General features: G+C 42.6%; 1 long non-coding RNA gene across 1 annotated transcript; it reads left to right on the top strand.

Moving 5' to 3' along the window:
- Positions 1-11,469: 11,469 nt before the first annotated feature.
- Positions 11,470-13,312, top strand: LOC143845240 (uncharacterized). The gene is made up of 3 exons (XR_013234331.1): positions 11,470-11,577; positions 11,671-11,817; positions 13,232-13,312. It is a non-coding gene; the product is annotated as an uncharacterized LOC143845240 (long non-coding RNA).
- The last annotated feature ends 5,554 nt before the right edge of the window (positions 13,313-18,866 follow it).

Genomic DNA, 18,866 nt, shown 5'->3' on the forward strand with positions numbered 1-18,866 from the left:
GGGGCCCAGTTTACTTGTAAGTAAATTCATTGCATATAGGACATCAGGGTGTCCTCTGGACATAATATGGTGAATTTGGTTTCTACCACAGTGTTTTTGTCCAAAGACCAGAGTACTGTCTGGAATTGATGATAATGAAGAAATGTTCATGTTTGTTATTGCAACAGGTTCTGGAACAAAAGGAAGAAATGTTGCTGCATGTCAGATGGATCTGATGGCTAGCTGATTGGCCTGATAGTGGGGGACCCATACCTCTACTGGGAGGGGGGGGGGTCTGGCAACCCTATGCCAAAAGAAAACCTAGCAAAGTTGGAAGGGACAACAGTGGGAGGGTGGGCACAGCTCTGGCCAGCATCACTGTCAAAAGATGGCCAGGGGCTCGAGGAGAAAGGATAACTAGTGAGGAAGATGGATCAAAAGCAAATGTGAGGCATTAGATACAGTGCTGATTCAGGGGAGAATTAGGTTGTGTCCAGTAAGGGAGGCATAGCTGTCATGGAGCCTGATAGCTGCCCAAAACATTGCTTGACTCAGCTATGACCTGGAACAGACAAAGAGCCCAGTCAAGCAGGGATAATCTGCATTGGAACTAGGAGTCTGAAGGCAGGAAAGTCCAGTTGGAACGGGCCCTTGAAGGTGGGCAGAGACCTTAGGGAGAGCATGAAAGCCCAACTGCTAGCAAGGAAGCAAGAAGGCTGTGGGCCAAAGAACATTCTCTCCTCAATCTGGCCCAGTTTAGAGCCAACAGGAGGCAGAGGGCACAGAGGGGTAAAGGGACAGCTTGGAGCACAGCAGTCTTGGGAAAAGACCAGCAGTGTCTTTTGATTTCATTCAGGTATACCTGGAGAACCAGGTTTCAATCCCCACTCCTCGATATGAAGTCTTTTTGGGTCAGTCACCATTTTTTCAGAACTCTCTCAGTCCCACCTACCTCACAAGGTGCCTCTTTCAGAAAGAGGAAGGGAAGATGACTGGGAACTGCTTTGAGACCCCTTAAGGTAGAGAAAAGAGGGGCATAAAAACCTTCTGTTTTTCTTCTATAGCTAAGGGCTGGTCTCCTAGGGGCATGACCTCAGTCAATGGCCAGGTATCAGGTCTTATGAAACTGTGACAATGTCAAGCGTTGCAAGAACTCACAACAAGCTTCTTTAATAAAGAAAGCTTTTTTTATTGAGAAGTTACTTCATACACCTAAACTGGAAAAGTCAAATCTGCCTGAGGACAGATTTGCCTTCCCTTATCAAGGCGGTTCTCCCGCCGAAAACTTGAAAGTTCCCAAGGGAGGGGGGAAGGAGTCACCAGATGCCATAAAACACAGTGTTACAATTCGCACGTCCTTGGTCTTCTCCGGAGACAAGATAAGATGTTATGGTTACAAAAGGCAGACCCGGCCAAGAGGTTCAAAAGACAAATAATTCACAGCTCTCTGAGATAACAGGGCGCACAACATAGTATCCGTTTCAAGCAAGCATGCAAGCATAATATATGGGCCTGGGGCCTAAAGTACAAAGCAAAGAAAAAGGTTAAACAAATATTCATGGAGAGACTTAAGCTAATTCATGGCAGGATACAACAGCAATCCTGACAGACAGGTACCATGTTGAAAAAAGAAAACCCTTGAGGCCTAACAGCCCTTGACCTCATCATTGACTCGAGTTGCCTGTAATTAGTCTTATATATCTTACAATCCTTCATAAGAACATTAAAAATAGGAATAAGGACATACTTTTCATAAAGTTGTTCTTTCAAGGCTCCCCTCCTTCCTCGAAACAGAACCAATTATGCATAATTCACACCTGACAGATGTTTATAACTCCTCTTGACAAACCATTTGAAGCAAGTACTCTGGCGCCTAATTGGCTTAGGTGGTTTCACTATAAGAGAGTGGCCTACAGATTGTAGCCTTCATAACCTATTTTAATGGTTCCATAAAACCTCCCTTGGTGATTTTTCTCCATTACTTGACTATTTTATAGTTATTAAACCTTCCTGATATTCAATCTGCATCTTACCCACTTCTTAATTAAAGACCATTATCGTTTTTCTCACTCTTTGTGACCATAATGGACAATTGATCCCTGTTGCTTTGCACAATGTTTTAGAGATTTGAAACTCTATCCCACACCGGCTTCCTCTTTTCTTAAGATTACACATTTTCTTTCACCTTTTCTCCTTGTCACTCAGTTCCTTTGTGGACTTTTATTTTTATATGAACTCCTCAGTACAATCATTCCAAGTGCAGAGCTGAAAACATAGCCAAACTCTACCACCTGTGGCCCCATAAGCACCAAATTAAAGAGAACGATTTTGTTCCGTCAGACAACTGCAAAACTTCCTCAATTCCTTCTTGTTCAACGGGATTGACGTGAAAGGCTCAGGGGGAAATCCCAGGTGCTTGGGTACCTGGTTATCTAAAAAATAACGCTACTGGTGAGGAATTTGACATTTTTCAAGTTGCCTTCAAATAATTAAAAAACAAAGAAACTTAATATTACTCTTACTACTGGTTGAAAAAGTACTATTAGTAAAATTATTACCACTGTTGGAAAAGTCCTGGCTCAGTGGACTAATGTTCTGTTGCATCTCTCTAAGCTTATCTGTAAGTCTGGAACACATCAGACAAGAAACTTGAGTATAAATGGGTAAAAGAAGGAAGGTAATTTTATTTGCAAATAAAAGGAGTCAGTTTCCCTATGGGGAGAACAACTGACTCAAAGGACAGGGCAATCCTGTCCATATTTTTATCGCCTATTCATGATAGGCAATCCCTACATCATGATGACTGTTTACATACTGGGAACTTCAGTGCCTCAACTCCCATGCAGGAACACAAATTGGGGGTGGATGAGGCGCTCTCAGCCAAATGCTCTCCCGTGTGGGTGCAGAAAGAGGTGGGGCAACCTGCCACGACTAAAACTCCAGCCTGCAGCCTGGCATGAAACCTCCAGTGCATAAACGGTCATTTTCTCTCCTCTCAGTGGGACAGAGTTACAACTAAACTTTCCCATCTGCCTACTTCATACAACATCATATATTACATGTACACTATAATCATATTCAAATCGTTTAGGGGTGTGTGTAATACTATTCATAAATCTCCTTATTCCCATTGCTCATGGTCCTTAGCATTTGACCTCATGTCCTATATGGTTAAAATTGGTCTTACCGGAATGGGAACAGGCTTATGATTAAGCCAATCTACGCATCAAGCTCAACTAGGTAAACTTTCCGATAGCAGTGTTTTCTGCAAAACAATATTTTACTTATGGAGGCTGGGGTGTCTTAATCCTTATGCTGAGCTAGCAAGCCTAGTCAACTATTTTTCTATCACCATGATGTTCATGTTTACCATTAGTACTACCATGGTAGTACTTATAGTAGTAACAGTAATTTGGTCTCAAAATGTGATGGTTCACTTGACTTGTAAACTACCTCAAGCCACAAGATGTTTAAGATATTTATATCTTAAATAAAAATAAATCAGTTTTTTAAAAGACGCATGCGTACATAGTCTCCACAAGTCAGATTATAAGGGTCTTGCATCATCCTTGTGTCTGGAATGTACTTAAACTCCCATTTGATGATACTTTCCAAGACCTTTACAAATATACAAGCAGACACAAAATGTACAGTTCCAGAAAAGCAGTTCAGAAACTTAAATTCAGTTTTGACCTAGTGTATGAAACTGTCATGGCATGCTATCCTACAGCTTGGAATCCAACCAATAGATCACAAGGAATATGCATAGGATGCTAAAGTGATGCCTGCACGTTAAAATCATACACCGCTGTGCAGTTGCAAACAAAGGAATCCCTTCTGGATTTCCGCTATCGTGTGGGCAGTTGTGAATTTGTCGACTTTCTCTTAATGTATGACATCATTATTTTAACATGATTCCTTAAGGTAAAAAGCCTTTGGTTTAGTTTCACTTTTCACTTGTGTTGCTGGTTATGGGATGTTTCTGGTTATGGCCTAGTAAGGCCTCCAACCAGGCTTTGCACAAGTTCAAATAAAGTGATGTTCTCTTTTGGCACCAGGTGCAACTTCAAAAAATTATGGGCAAACTGTATCTGACCTAAAGTCTCCCGGGGAGTTCGAGACTGAGGTGAGATTTCACCTAGGGAGATTCTGGCTCACATTCTCACTTATTAATTATGCAAGAATCCTTTTGGCATGCTACAGCAAATGCACGTACATCTTTCATGCGCAAATATACACTGGTTTGTAAGAAAGACCTGATCCACTATGATGTGTAGCAATTTTTAAAGGTCTTAATAACAAATTTATGTTAAATATAAGCATTAAATTATAATGGTTGATTGTCCTTTGGCTAATTGTGTTTTGATGCCTTCTTCAGAATTATCATTTTCTGTTGCAGTCCTGTTGAAATTTGGCCTTGTACAGTTGTTGTGAACTGTGTATAAAAGACAAGAGTCCATCATCTACCTGCCTGAAACAACATTGTTTTCATTCTTTTTCCTTCCCGATACGATCTAATAAGAGTGAGACATAATTGAATCATTACACCGCCCTGTCAAAAACAGTAATTATTTTTCTTCAGTGCGCAACTGGACACATGCCTTATTTGTTTCACGGCATGAAAATGGACGGCGCAGAATTGTTCTAAAAAAAGGGGGAGGGTTTTCTTCCCACGGAATGGCAACATCATTCTTTTGGAATGCTTAATAAATTTAGATTTCATTATATTTTGTGCAATGAGATTTTCTCCGATAAGTAAACATTGGCAGCCCTATATATTCACAAACCCCAAATACAAGATATTTTTATGACTGTAGTGTGCAGGGCGTGTTTGATTACTAGATGCATCGCGGTGAGTCCACTCATCTATTTGACAGGAGTGATTATTTGAGCTAGATGGCTGTAATGCTCCAAAAAAGTGAATGAATAGGAGAGAATGCTGATGTTTTTATAAGGGCCTATACAAGTTTCTTCTAGGAACAGTCACTAAGAATTCAAAGTTATACAAGAAAGAAGATTTTGTGGCAAGGATGAAAATGAGAGTTGCGGATAAAAAGAACTGCTATCGGCAAGCACAGCGTGAAAATAACGAAGGCGCAGGCATAGGATATGAAGAATAAAATGATGGTCTTCTCAATTCATTTAAGCCAGAGAGGATTCCAAAAGCACTGTAATTTGGCAGCGTTGCTCCAGCTTCTGTGATGCAAATGGGATTTCGCATTGGCATCACCTAATGTCTCCTTTAATATAAAAACTTATTCAGGGGCAATACCTTAGTATGAAGCTCAACTAGCCCCAAGCTAATGGGAAACACCTTCTCTATAGATTCTAATGCACTTTATGGACTGACAAAAATGGATCCTACCATTCTGCCATTAAACTATCCTACATCTTAGTTATTTCCATGGGAGCCCTCATAAATTAACTCGGGAGGGGGAAGAGTTGGAGTGTGTATGTTTAAAAATTTAAAAAACGATGACAATTAGGATTTTGGAGATGTGTCAAGGAAGAACAGGTTTTAGGGGTTGGGGGGATCTCATTGGAGTAGGATGTCCCCCCTCAGGAAGATATAATCATAGAATCATAGAATAATAGAGTTGTAAGGGACATCATGGATCACCAAGTCCAACCCCCTGCACTATGTAGGACACTCACAACCCTATCGCTCATCCACTATAACCTGACACCCCTTTGAGCCTTCACAGAACCTGCCTCTCCAGCAGATATGCCACCTTAAGTTCTGGAATATCATTTTGGTGGCGGCCTGCTGGTGCAGTCTCTCTGGCACACCTAGCGGAAGCCATACTGTGTAGGGGAGGTTTGATGGTTTTACCACCATGTTGTTTAATAGTTATTTTTATAATGGGGTTTTAATACAATTTTATTGTTATGTGGGATTTTATTGTGTAACCTGCCATAAGATGGCTTGACCAGAGTGGCAGGAAACAAACGTTATTATTTCTATTGTTGTTGTTGTTGTTGTTGTTGTTGTTGTTGTTGTTGTTGTTGTTGATGATGATGATGATGATGATGATGATGATGATGATGATGATGTTGTAGAGTCAGGAAACATGGTCTATGTGACTTGATGTTGTAGAGTCAGGAAAAATGGTCTATGTGACTTGGAGCTCAGTTATGATTCTGGAAGATCTCTAGGCCCTACCTGGGAGTTGACAACTATAAATAGAAGCCATTGGCTGGTGTGGATTATGAAACAAATAAGAACTATATGATATCATTTAAAGAAGAGATTGATCTCTTTTTAAACTTACTTTCAAATGTCCTTAATGAAAATAATTTTAGAATTATTGTACTTCCTACAAATAGTTGGACATAACATTCAGTGAAATTTGAGAGCAGCTGCTTTGAGGAGTATCCCTAGTGGCCCTTATGAGGGCTGAATTGGGACTCCCATCTATAAGGGCACAGGTTAACCTAATTACTCTGAAATATTGGCTAAAATGCATACATAATAACTCCAATTCCCTCAGTTGCCAGAGCCGAAAGCTGACAGTGATGAAACTTACTCAGTGCACATAAACACCTTTACAATATGCAATCCCAGATGATTTGGAAGATCAGTGAAGGAGCTTGGGAAATGGATCGACCAGATGGATGCTGCACTAGATGGTTATATAATTGTGCATTCTAGAGCTGTCCCTCTATTTAAATATTTCAAGAGAACTCATTGAAGATCCCTATATTTGGAGGATGGCCTTTAATCATCTATGATTTCAGTTGTTACCATTGGCAGTATGCAGTGGCCCATTCTCCCATCTCCCCTTATCAGAATGTACTTGTATATGTGATAAGGGAGTGGTTGAGAACCTTGCACACTGTAATGGCTTCCCCCCTTTATGATGAACTGACAGGCAAGTTTATTAAAAGAATACTTCCTACTATGCTAGGTCTTTCAAAAACTGAAAGTCTGGTTTTTCTGTTATCAGACAAGGATACCTATGTCACCGGCAGAGTTGCATTGTTTACCCTTGCCGCCAGAAAGATAAGATCCAAACTGCATGACTTGGTTGTAGATTTAATTATTATGATTTGCTATACTGTATATTATCATGTAGGAGTGTATTTGTTAAGGGTCACACCTCTTTCCTCCTTACGATTCCATGTGTTTTGTCTTCAGATCTTGATTGTGTACATTTGACATTTGATTGAAATGGCCTATGGCTGATCAGTAAATCAAATACTGAGAAAATAGGTCTTATCTCTGTGCCATTTGGTAGGCTGAACAATCCTGTCTCAGCTCTTGCACCTGGGTGTGAGAAGGACAAACTGTTTCTTGTTTTGAAACTGTTCTATGACCAAATGTGTAAACTATGGGAAAACAAAATTGGCACCTAAATCTTGGTTCCAGGGCTGGTAGGTCTGAGGGTGTGTCCAAGTGTTCTACTGTTCTTCGTCTTTGACAATGCCTATCTGAGATGCTGGATTCCTGCAGTTGCCCCCCCCCCCCTGTTTCCTTAATAAGGCTACCCTTGGTTTCCCATATGCCTGGGACTCCTGCATATGTGTCTTAAGGGAGTTCTCTTCGGGATCACACCCAGGGTCGTGATACCTGGGACCCCATACATGCAAGCAGAACCACATCCCCTTCCTTTCATGTTTGGTCGATGCCATGCACAGATTCAATGTGATAGTTGCAGTTCCCCTTGCTATTAGTTTGTTCCCATGGAGGCTTTCCTTTGAACATGTTTCACATTCAGTCTCTGGGGAAACCAAAGTATTGCAATCATTTGCAAAATGGCCATTGCTTTTCTCCATCTTTCTCTTGTCCACTTCACCAGAGACACATCATTATTTTAATTATTTTAATTATTTGGATTTTTATACCACCCTTTCCTATGTCTCTGTGTGGTTTACATAAAACGTTGTACAAAATTACATAGAACATTACAACACTCAGTTGGGTAACAATCGTAATGTAACAACATGAACAACAACACTGACATATCCCTGAGGAGATCAAATTGTTCAGTCATGGAAGGGACGTCGGGGGGGGGGGGGGGGACCAGCAGATGATTTGGGTCGGTCGGCCTCAAGCGAATTAGCCTCCTGACGTGAACTTCAGCTCACCAGCTCTTGCTTAATTGAGAACAGTTTAGTTGACAATAAAAGGGAAGAACTATAGGGCAGTGGTCCCCAACCTTTTTATCACCGGGGACCACTCAACGCCGGGGACCACTCACCGGGGACCACTCAACGCCTTTTACTGAGGCCCGGTGGGGAGGGGTAGTTTATTCCTCTACTCTCAACCACTGCCCTAATGCTCTCTGATCACTATGGTAATGTTTAAACATCCCTTCAAAATAAGATACAGACACGCCACAACAATGAACATAAGAAACATTTTATTTTCATGAAAATTTTAACTCATGACAATGACAAATCAATGGGAACCCAGAGCTTGTTTCTCTGCAACGAGATAGTCCCATCTGGGAGTGATGGGAGACAATGACACCCGAAGTGTGTTGTAAAGGGCCGGGGGGGGGGAAGAAGGCGTCCTTCGGGGCCCACCTCCAATTAGTTGAAGGACCACATGTGGTCCGCAGCCCACAGGTTGGGGATCGCTACTATAGGGCACCTAAGAAGCCAGGAAGAAAATAGGTTGAGGCACTTATGCTATTGAATGGTGATGAGCCTCAGGAGAGGGTGGTATATAAATTTAATAATAGATAAATAAAAACAAATGATGTTGATGGCAACACCAGGCCATTTTGCAGTCTTTTCGTTGTGGTTGCAGTTATTCTTGAAGTTGTGTCATGTAATTGACCGGGATAAATGTGTACAATTGAGCTTTATGAGGCAGAAGAAAGCAGTACTTAGAAAAGAAAAAAAACTCACCCACCCCTCCAATGGCTGCAGTTTTATGCACTACCCAGACAGTTCTGTATGGCCCTGAATTCTGATTAACCAAAGAGGTCAACTTTCATTAGAAACTGTATAAAATCCGGTCCATTAAATTGTCCATTTTAGCCCTGTAATAATGACTCACAGTTTTGATTCTTTTAATTAGCGTACTTATTGCATTGCTGAACTAAATGCTTATATTATTTTAAGGAATATATATATTTAAAACCCTTCTGTTCTGTTCAGGAGGGAGACAAGCCCCAGAAAGGGTGATCTGCTTGTTTTTCATCTTTAAATCATAAATGCTTCTATTTAAAGATTCCTGTAGTGATGCACTAGGGTTTTTTTTCTTTTGTTTTTTAATTAGAATTCCAACTAAAGTACTTTAAAAGAATACCCATGGCTGACTTTTCATCCCAACACTGGTGTCATCTTCTGCTACAACCTTTGATCACCAATATAATTTTATCTTTCATTAAATCACAGCTGCAGAGGATATGCTTGCTGCCCCTGATGCCAGCCGTCATTCATGCTCTAAGCATCTAGCTGGGAGATAAATCATTAGTAGCGAAAAGGAGAATGTGGATCCAGTTTTTAAAGGCAAGTGTGCTGCTGACCAAGAGAGCCTTTTTTTGGTGAGATATTTCTCAAGGAGTGCTGAGGTTCAATAAACAAGACCTAGAATTTATAATTATGCATTATAGTGTTAGTGTATATTTGACTTGCAGGAGGGCATTATGTGCTGGAATAAGATGCAACACCAATGTTGGGATGAACAAGACCACAGCTTTATTGCCTCCCCATGGAAGGGTTGGCACAGCATAGGAGAGGGAGCCTGACCTAGTAGTCAGTAGACTGCATCAACACCCCACAGATTCCAGAGGCGCACCGTTTCTAGCCAGGAGAGCAGATCCCTTTGTCTACTGAAGTCCACCACTAAGGGAAGCAACTTAAGCAGGGGAGCCACCAGGTGCCAACCTGATTTGACTGCCTCCAGGTCACCTGGCAAATGAGCCCCTGGCCTCCCAGCTGGGTAAACCGTGCTCATATATTCGCCATCTCATAGGGAGGCCCCGAACGCAAGGGAGTCCAATTGCACACCGGACTCCCTGCTAAAAGGCTCCATCCCATGCAAACCCACAGCTGTGAACAAAACATCCACCTCAAAACCCTGAACAATACTGTACAACAATGTAGGGTGGATAGGAGGGGAGTAGCTCCCGCGGCGTCCCTGGCGAAGAGGGAGAGACCAACACACATGGTGACTTAAATAGGCATCACAGGTGCATGCTGCTGTGCATGCTGCATTCTGTCAGCGCACACACTAGAGGGCCTCTGAGTGGTCGCCTATCCCTCCCAGCAAGCCCTCCGCCATGTCAATGTTCGGCTGAGGTAAGTCTTGGCTGGGGTTTTATGAACACACAAACTATATATATATATATTTGCTTTTATCTCATTCTTGTGTGTTCCTGTTGCTTAGGTTCAAAGACAAGGACCTATGGATTATAACCCCAGTTTATGAGGGAGTTTTGTTTTTCTTTCTTTTCCTATTTTCTTTTCTTGTGGTAACCCTGTAGCATTTCCAAGGAAACAGATGTTCAGAGATGGTTTGTCATTGTCTGACTCCACATCACATTCCTGGTATTTCTTGGAGGTCTCCCATCCAAACACTAGCCAGGATCAACCTGATCCTGCATTGAGCAGGGGGTTGGACTACATGGCCTGTATGGTCCCTTCGAATTCTATGATTCCCACTCTGCTTAACTTCCATAACCTCATGAGATCAGGCTAGCTTGGGCTATCTAAGTCAGGGCACATGAGTTATTAGGACATCAAATTAAGGGAAACCAAGAATAATTAGGAGCTCCTGTTGATTAGCTCACTTGCATGAATCAGCCCCAAATTGATAAGATTTTAATTATGTGTATGTGGGGAGATCAAGAAGGAAACTTAACTAATTTATGCTTTGGTAAACTTACAGTTGGTCCACTCTAACACAGTCTGTGTTGGTCTGTCCCAACTCAAAGGGTGTTGTATCTTTAAAACAGCAACTGCCCAATTAAAATTACCTCCATCTAAACAGAATACGGTAATGACTGGGGAAGGGAATGGCAAACCACCCTGTATTGAGTCTGCCAAGAGGGCATCACCCCAAGGGTCAGACATGACTTGGTGCTTGCACAGGTGCTTGCACCTTTACCTTTAAACAGAATACATTGGTTTTGTAGCTCCTACATACTCCCCAGAGGCCAAAATATATACCTGGTGTTCCTTTCAGAGAAGGCTTTCTTGTTCAAGCATTTGGGTAAAAGGTAATTTTCATCTGAGATGGGTTTTTTTCTGTTCATTAGCAGTAATTTAAATTGCCAATTGCCTTAGAACCTTTTTTTCATCCCTAATAGGGCAGGTAGTAATGGACAGCACATGTCAGGTAAGTGTCAACAGAGAACAATTACCAATGGAATGCCGACTGGCTTATAAGAGGAGTTGTGGAATCCATCTATATCTGCTTCTTCTCCCCAACCATTAATAGGATCTGGGATCAACAAATCACCTTCATGGGGTTTTGCATGAAAAGCCTATTCACACCAGCTGTGGTGATTAAGGGTTCCGAGTGAAGCTGAAGTCCTGGATAATATCACATCTCCTGTCATTCCCAAGAAGGCGTGTGCATTTAAAGCCAGCCATGCATTTTCACACATCCACAAATATAGGTGCAAATCTGAAAATCTAGCTGTGAGTTTTTGCAAGTAACTTGGACGATTTACTTTACGTTTGAGGTAGGCAAATACTGACGGAGCAGAGTGAGAATAATTGTTTCCATTTCAGCCTTTGTCGGTAATGCCGTTGGATTTCAAGCCAGACTGTGGGGTCAAAGTGATAGTTGTAAGAATGCTGAGGAAGGAGCGAATTCTCAGGAGATGACAGCTACTTTCTCATTGCCAGAGAGACTTAAGAAAAGAACTCAAACCAAAGGTAAGAGTTTAATTACTACTCTACAAGTGAAGGCTATGGGGTGTGAGGGTGCCAGAAGTTTTCTTGCGCTTCTGAGCACCCCCGGGTTGAATGGATTTTCCACTAGAAAGACTTCTCAGGATGAAAGGTTGTGTCTCTCTGCATTAAAATGTTTTGCAATAATGGCACTCATACAGAAAATGAAAGAAGTGGAGAGAGATTTTAAATGGGGAATTCAAGGCCCAGCCCCTTGTTTTCAGTAGTACTGGAACAATGAAGTCTGAAAGGGAGCTATTTGATGATGATCTTCATCTGTGCCTCTCTCTTTCTCTTACTAAAATGTATCAGCAGTCTTTGATGTTGTGGCCATAGAATCCTAGAATCATAGATTTGTAAGGAACCTCATGGGTCCAACCCCCTGCACTATGCAGGACGCTCACAACCCTATCACTCATCCACTGTAACCTGCCACCCCTTTGCCTTCACAGAATCAGCCTCTCCGTCAGATGGCTATCTAGCTTCTGTTTAAACATTTCCAAAGATGGAGAACCCACCACCTCCAGAGGAAGCCTGTTCCACTGAGAAACCGCTCTGTCAGGAACTTCTTCCGGATGTTTAGATGGAATTTCTTTTGAATCAGTTTCATCCCATTCATTCTGGTCTGTCCCTCTGGGGCAAGAGAGAACAACTCTGCTCCATGCTCTATGAGGCAGCCTTTTAAATACTTGAAGATGGTTATCAGATCCCCTCTCAGTCGTCTCCTCTCTAGGCTAAACAAACCAAGCTCTCCCAACCTTTCTTCATACATCTTGGTCTCCCAACCCTTCACCATCTTTGTTGCCCTCCTCTGGACATGTTCCAGTTTGTTTACATCCCTGGGGTGCCCAGCTGGGGTGCCCAAAACTGAACACAGTACTCCAAGTGAGGCCGAACCAGAGCAGAGTATAGTGGTACCATCACCTCCCATTATCTGGACATGATACTCTGTTTGATACATCTTGTCAAGGTGTTTGGAGGCAGAAGTCAAGTTTAAGGGATGTGCTCTGGACTGAACACTTTGCATTGATGTGGCTTGATTTAAATGAGGGAGTTGGAGTAAAACCTAAAGGGTCTGTCCTCTGTTCTGTCCAGAAGAACTGGTTGGCCACTTTATGAGTCAGGATGTTGTACTAGATGGACTATTGATCTTATCCAGCAGGGCTTTTCTTATGTTTCCTGTGGGCAAGGCTCAGGGGGTTGTGGTTGGATATTTATTGTCATTGGTGTGATACTTGTCTAATGAGAGTTCTAGGAAGATGAGTCTTATCTCACATGATGTTCAATCTCTATTTAAAGCCCTTGGGGGTAACTTGTTTGTGGTTTTCGAGTAGGTTATCAATTTGCTGATGACGCCCCATCTCTATCACTTTATCTAAATTGCCTGGTGACATTGTAGAAGTCCTCAAGTGGCATACAACAATACGTTGAAACTAAAATAGATGGAGATCACATTGACTGGGAAAGCTGAGGTTTTGGAGGACATTGCAACTTCCACTTGGGGTGTGGTCCGGCTGATTACTGATTTAATTAAGAGCCTAGTGATTATCCTGGAGCCAGCTTTCTTGCTGGAGGGACAAGTTAATGCAACTTCAAAAAAGTCAACTTCACTCTGCTCAGAAGATACCTCCCTACCTGGATTTGACTAATCCAGACATGTGGATATATGTGTGGTTACCTCAAGGCCAGACTATTATAGTGTATACCCTTGAGTCTACCCTTGAAGACTATGTATCCATCTGTCTACCACCCTCCTTTATGACTCAGCCCTAACCCCAACCTGCAGTGTACGTTGGATGAACTTTGGCTCCTACATGACACTTAGTGGACACTGGAAGGGCTTACTTTGACCAAAGCCTGCTTTTCAAACATTAGAGACCTCAATTTGTTTTGTCTGGCCTTCTGGTGCACAGAACTGGCGAAGATTCATCCTGTCCAGAGTATATAATATCATTTTATGTATAGGAGCTAACTCTGTATATAACAATCTTTATAATTCTTGGACTTTATGTATATTATTTTTATTTTATTTCATGCCTGACTAATTGATGAAGGTGGTAATGCCGAAATGTATCTGGTTGGTGGAGGCATTGGCATGTGGAAGGGGGGCAATAGTGTTCCAAACCCCAGCCCCAACCAAATGCCTGGTGAAAGAACTGTCTTGCAGGCCCTGTAGAACTTTTCCAGCACTGTCAGGGCCCTCAGCTCATGTGGGAGCTTATTCTACCAGGTAGGGGCTAGGACTGAAAAGGCTGTGGCCCTGTTTGAGACCAGGTACAATTAATGAGGGGATCACCTGTATGTTAGCACAGAACAAAGCACCCCGAGGGGGGCATAGGAGGATAAGCTGTCCCTCAGGTATGTAGGGCCCAGACTGCGTAAGACCTTAAAGGTCAGTACCAAATCCTTGAACTTGATCTGGAATAAAAACAGTAACCTGTGCAGATGGCTCAGAACAGCCTGGACGTGGGTCCGCCAAGATGATCCTGTGAGGACCCTAGCAGCTGCATTCTGTACCAGCTGAAGCTTCTGGTTCAGGGTCATGGTCAAGCCCACATGGTCAAGCCCACTAGAAGTCTAGTCTGGAGGTGATGTTCACATGGTTCACCATGGCCAAGTGTCCCAGGGCCAGGAAGGGCACTAGTAGCCTCGCTTAGCATGGATGGATGCAAACCTGCTTATAACAGTCAACTAATATAGCACGTAAACTAGAAGCTACAACTCCTTAAATAGCAAGCACTGTTTACATTTTCCCTTGACATCTCATGTATGCAATTACTATAGGCATATAGGATTTATAATTCTGCTGAGGCAGCAAAGCTACTATCTATCAAAATCCTTTTATCCCATGCTTTTTGCCATTTTTGTTTGTTGTACCCAGCTTTCACCTGTCACCTTTACATCTGCCTAAAGCCTATTTTTGACCTCTTGTGATTCATGGTAGTAGGTGTGAAAGTATTTAGTTTAGTGCCTCAGGGATGCTGTGAGGACTGTGGGAACACACTCTCTCTCTTCCCAGCCTTGAGAAGTGAAGGTGCCAACCAAGACCAGCTTATGCTTTTTGACATATCATGGTGCACCTGGACAGTTTCATGCCCAAATTTGGGAGCAGGGGGAGCAACAATTCGAAAGTTGAAAAGGAGTTTCATTTCACAAAGGGGTCAGTCTTAGCAAGAACTTATAGGTGCTTCAATAAAGAGATTATCTTCAACAAAGTCTGCTTATTGAGAGCAATTGGGTGAAACTTCACACTATCTGGCCAATACACAAGCAAAAACAAAACAATGTGAGGCTGCATAAAATTAATGAAAGTGTCAAACACATATGCTTCACAAATCCAGTACCAACACTCTGTACCAATGCTGACAGTAATAACTGCTGTCTATATTTTATTTTACATTTTTGGGGGGCTGAAATAAAGCTCTCACGTAGATATAACAAGTGACCTGGAATAAACTGTGGAATGTGAATTCATCTGAGAAGATGCAGATAAAGGACAGTATCCCCACTTTGTTTTCCCATATTGCCAGAAGCTTCCTCATGAGTAGTGCAGGAGCTGAATTTTGATATTTACATGCAATCTGCCAAAATGCAAGGTATCACCAAGCAATGCACCACATATCAAAAATTAAAAAATATGGTACTAATATTCTTCCCTTCCCCATTCAGCATACAGCCTTCATCTCCTATCAGAATGATCAAACTGCATTTACATTCCACAGTTTATTCAAGGTCATTTGTTATGTCTACATGAGAACTTTAATTCTCACAAAAAAAGAGTAAAATGAAATATAGGTGGCAGTTATTACTGCCAGGATTTGTATAGAGTATAAAATGGTTGGCATGGAATTTGGGAAGCAGATGTGCATTACACTTCTGTTAATTTTACATACCTTGCATTGTGCTTTGTTTTTGCTTTCATATTAGCTACTAGCTAGGCCAAAGTAGACCATGATGTTAAACCCATTCTGCAGACCCACCAATGATTATTAATCAGTTACCAGATCTAATTCAAGGATCTACTCACCACCTACAAAACCCTTAATTGCTTTAAGACCCACATACTTGCAACACCACATTTCCAACTCTGTCCTTCCATTACAGCTTTGTGCATCTGAGCCAAGCCTTCTGAAAGTGTCGTTGTGATGGACAGGCTAGGACAGTCAATGAGAGAAGGTCATGAGAAACGGCCATGGCTGTCTGTATATTTTAAAAGAAACAAGAGGGGTAGTGGTGAGGTACTAACCTACTGATCACCTAGAAACTCAGAGGGTTTAAGAGGGCGGCAGGCACTCTGTGTGAGTTGAGAAGGAGCATCACAACCACCTGGAAATGGATAAGAGACTGGCAACTACCTGTTCATGTGGCTTCTTTATTGGATCGCACACTGTCTGGGATTGCCTACTGGAGGTGGTCAGAAAGGCAGCCCTCGAACTGTTCTGTGTGAAGGACTCACCCAGCCATTATGCTGTGCTGCCCCCTGTATTTTTACCACAGGCTGGCTCTCCCAATATTTTCTGAGGAGCACATGGGGAGCCTGCTCTCTCCCCTGTTTGCCCCCAGGATCTGTGCACACATAAGACAGCCAAGGGACAGGAAGTCAAAACTTCCTGCTGTTTGTTTTAATCATCAATCATTGCCGTGTGGCGAAAACTCCCCAAGTCCCTCCAAGTCATACACATACACATACTTGTTAAAATCACCACTATTGTGCAAAACTGCTACAATACAACCAAGGGGATAAAACAACGTGGGATGTTTTGCACCATCCCCCCCCCCCCAACATACAAACATGCAGAATGTCCCAGATCTCATTAAAACCAAGAGAAAAGAAAGATGCCGACCAAATATCGTGGTGGGTAGGTATAGTTGGTATTATGGCTCTTCAAAATCATGTTTTCATGTGATCACAGATGTTGCTGCGGGGCACCTAAAGGCTGAAGTCAGGCCAGGCCTAGGGCCGCCCTGGAACATGCCTGATTCTGTGTGAAAGAAGGATTTAGAGCTTTGCGCAAATAAGCAGTGATTGCAGACTGATCCATCATGTGGAAGACATCCTTCAAATCTACTATTCAACAGAATTTACAAAGCAGAAATATTCAGGAGGACATTAAAAAAAATTAGAACTATAATATAATGGAATAACTCCGGAGGATATCTCTATAAGGGACAAGATTGTAGTCTTGGAAAACATTAAAGACGGCTGCTGGCTCACCGGCAGCCCAGCATTAACAAAGCGGCTGGACTGGTCCGCAAGGAGCAGTTGCTGTTGGGGCTTCCCACACCCCGCATTCCCCCCTCCACCTTTCCGCAGGCACGCCTTACCTGGTTGCCTATTTAACTGGGAGCCGCACGCTGGACCCCTCTCTTCGGCATGCGGCTCTCGGCCCATCCACGTTTTCCCACCCTCCGTCCCTTGAGTTGTAAGAAGGGCTTCATGTGCTTTGTTTCATGTGTTAAATTGTCACAGCCAGTGGTTTGGGAAGGGGCGGATCCTAGTTTGGGGGGAGATCGCGCCTGTGTGCCGGGCTCTGAAGTTATCGGGAGCCTCCGTAAGAGGCTGGGTGCACACGAACAGCATCCCCAAAAGGGGGAGGGGATCTGTATCGCTGTGTGGGTGAAGGTGGGAGCCCTAACAGAGATTTACATCTGTAGGGCCTCCACTAGCATCACCCTCCCGTGAGACCCAGCAGGCATAGCGGAGGGGGAGCATGACCGCGTGTGTCATGGGGTCCCAGAAAGGGGTTGACCTGCTGGAGATTAGTGCATGGAGGCTTCGAATGGTCCACGTGCCATTCATGCCCGGATCCATCCCTTAGTATGCCTACGCTCACGTTATAATAAAGCTGTGGCCACTATGTGCCAAAAAGTCTTGTGCCTCGTGTCATTTAGTTGGTATGCTCTGCGTGGTCCAAAACGTTCCAGCCTGCTGATTAATGCATATATTGACTAATATATATACTACAAATTTGTTTGCTGTGGTTTCCTCAGACAGCGTGTGTTACCTTAGACAGCTTGTGTTGCCTTGTTGCATTGCATTGTTCTGTAATTCTGCTGCATTGCTGATTGGAGGTCTTGGTTATCTGCCTGAATCATTTTTCATGTTTGATCATTGGCCTCGAATATTGGCAAGGTTTAAATATACAAAGAGGTATAGAAAACCAGGCTCCCTAAAAGAATGAAATAGTTGGAAAAGGAACTACTTTGTCAAGAAAGAGAAGAGAGCGAGAGGGGCCTCAGTCTAACTGTTTTGTTGTCTTCATTCTGTTCCAGAGGCAAGCAGGGTGGAAGGGTGCCCAAAGAAGCTGGAAGTGTCCAACTGAGCCAATAAAGACACAGGAGGAGCATATTTGAGGGAGAAAAATCCAGGAAGTTCCTAATCTTAATGCACTATCCACGCATCTTATACAATGCTCTCTGTGGGCTATTCTTCTCATGCTGCTGGCTCATGCACATCATTCATTCATTCACTGATTCATTCATTCATTCTATTTATATACCACCCTCCTCGAAGTCTAGGGGTGGTTCACATAAAACCAAAATGGTACAGATAACTTAGTTTAACAACAATACAGTGATAACGACAAGCAACATAGTAGAACAATAGAAAAAAAAATGGAGAACATTAAATTAACGCATACTGAAAGGCCAATGGGTTGGGCGGAGTTGTAGTGGGTGCCATAGGAGGGAGGCTCAAGGGAAGACCCATGGGAACGTATTAAAGATCCCGCATATTCTCACACTGGAGTCTCCATGAGAAACGGGGCTATCCAAGAAGTTAATGTTAATAATTGATAATAGTAATCTTCTATAAGTAACCAATAAATGTTGCAATGGTTAATGAACACTTCATGCATAACTCCCTAAGTCTTAACTCTATCAGAAATGTTGTTTTGAAAAGCAATGAGGTTCTTAATTGGTTTTTAAAGCACATATTGTACAGGGCCCATGACAATGCTTCTGCTTCTGCTTCTGTTCTCCAAGCACATAAGATGTCTCTGGTGCTTCAGCTGTCCCTAAACACCTAATTAATA

Source organism: Paroedura picta, chromosome 9, assembly GCF_049243985.1.
Source record: "Paroedura picta isolate Pp20150507F chromosome 9, Ppicta_v3.0, whole genome shotgun sequence".
NCBI classification, from domain to species: domain Eukaryota; kingdom Metazoa; phylum Chordata; class Lepidosauria; order Squamata; family Gekkonidae; genus Paroedura; species Paroedura picta.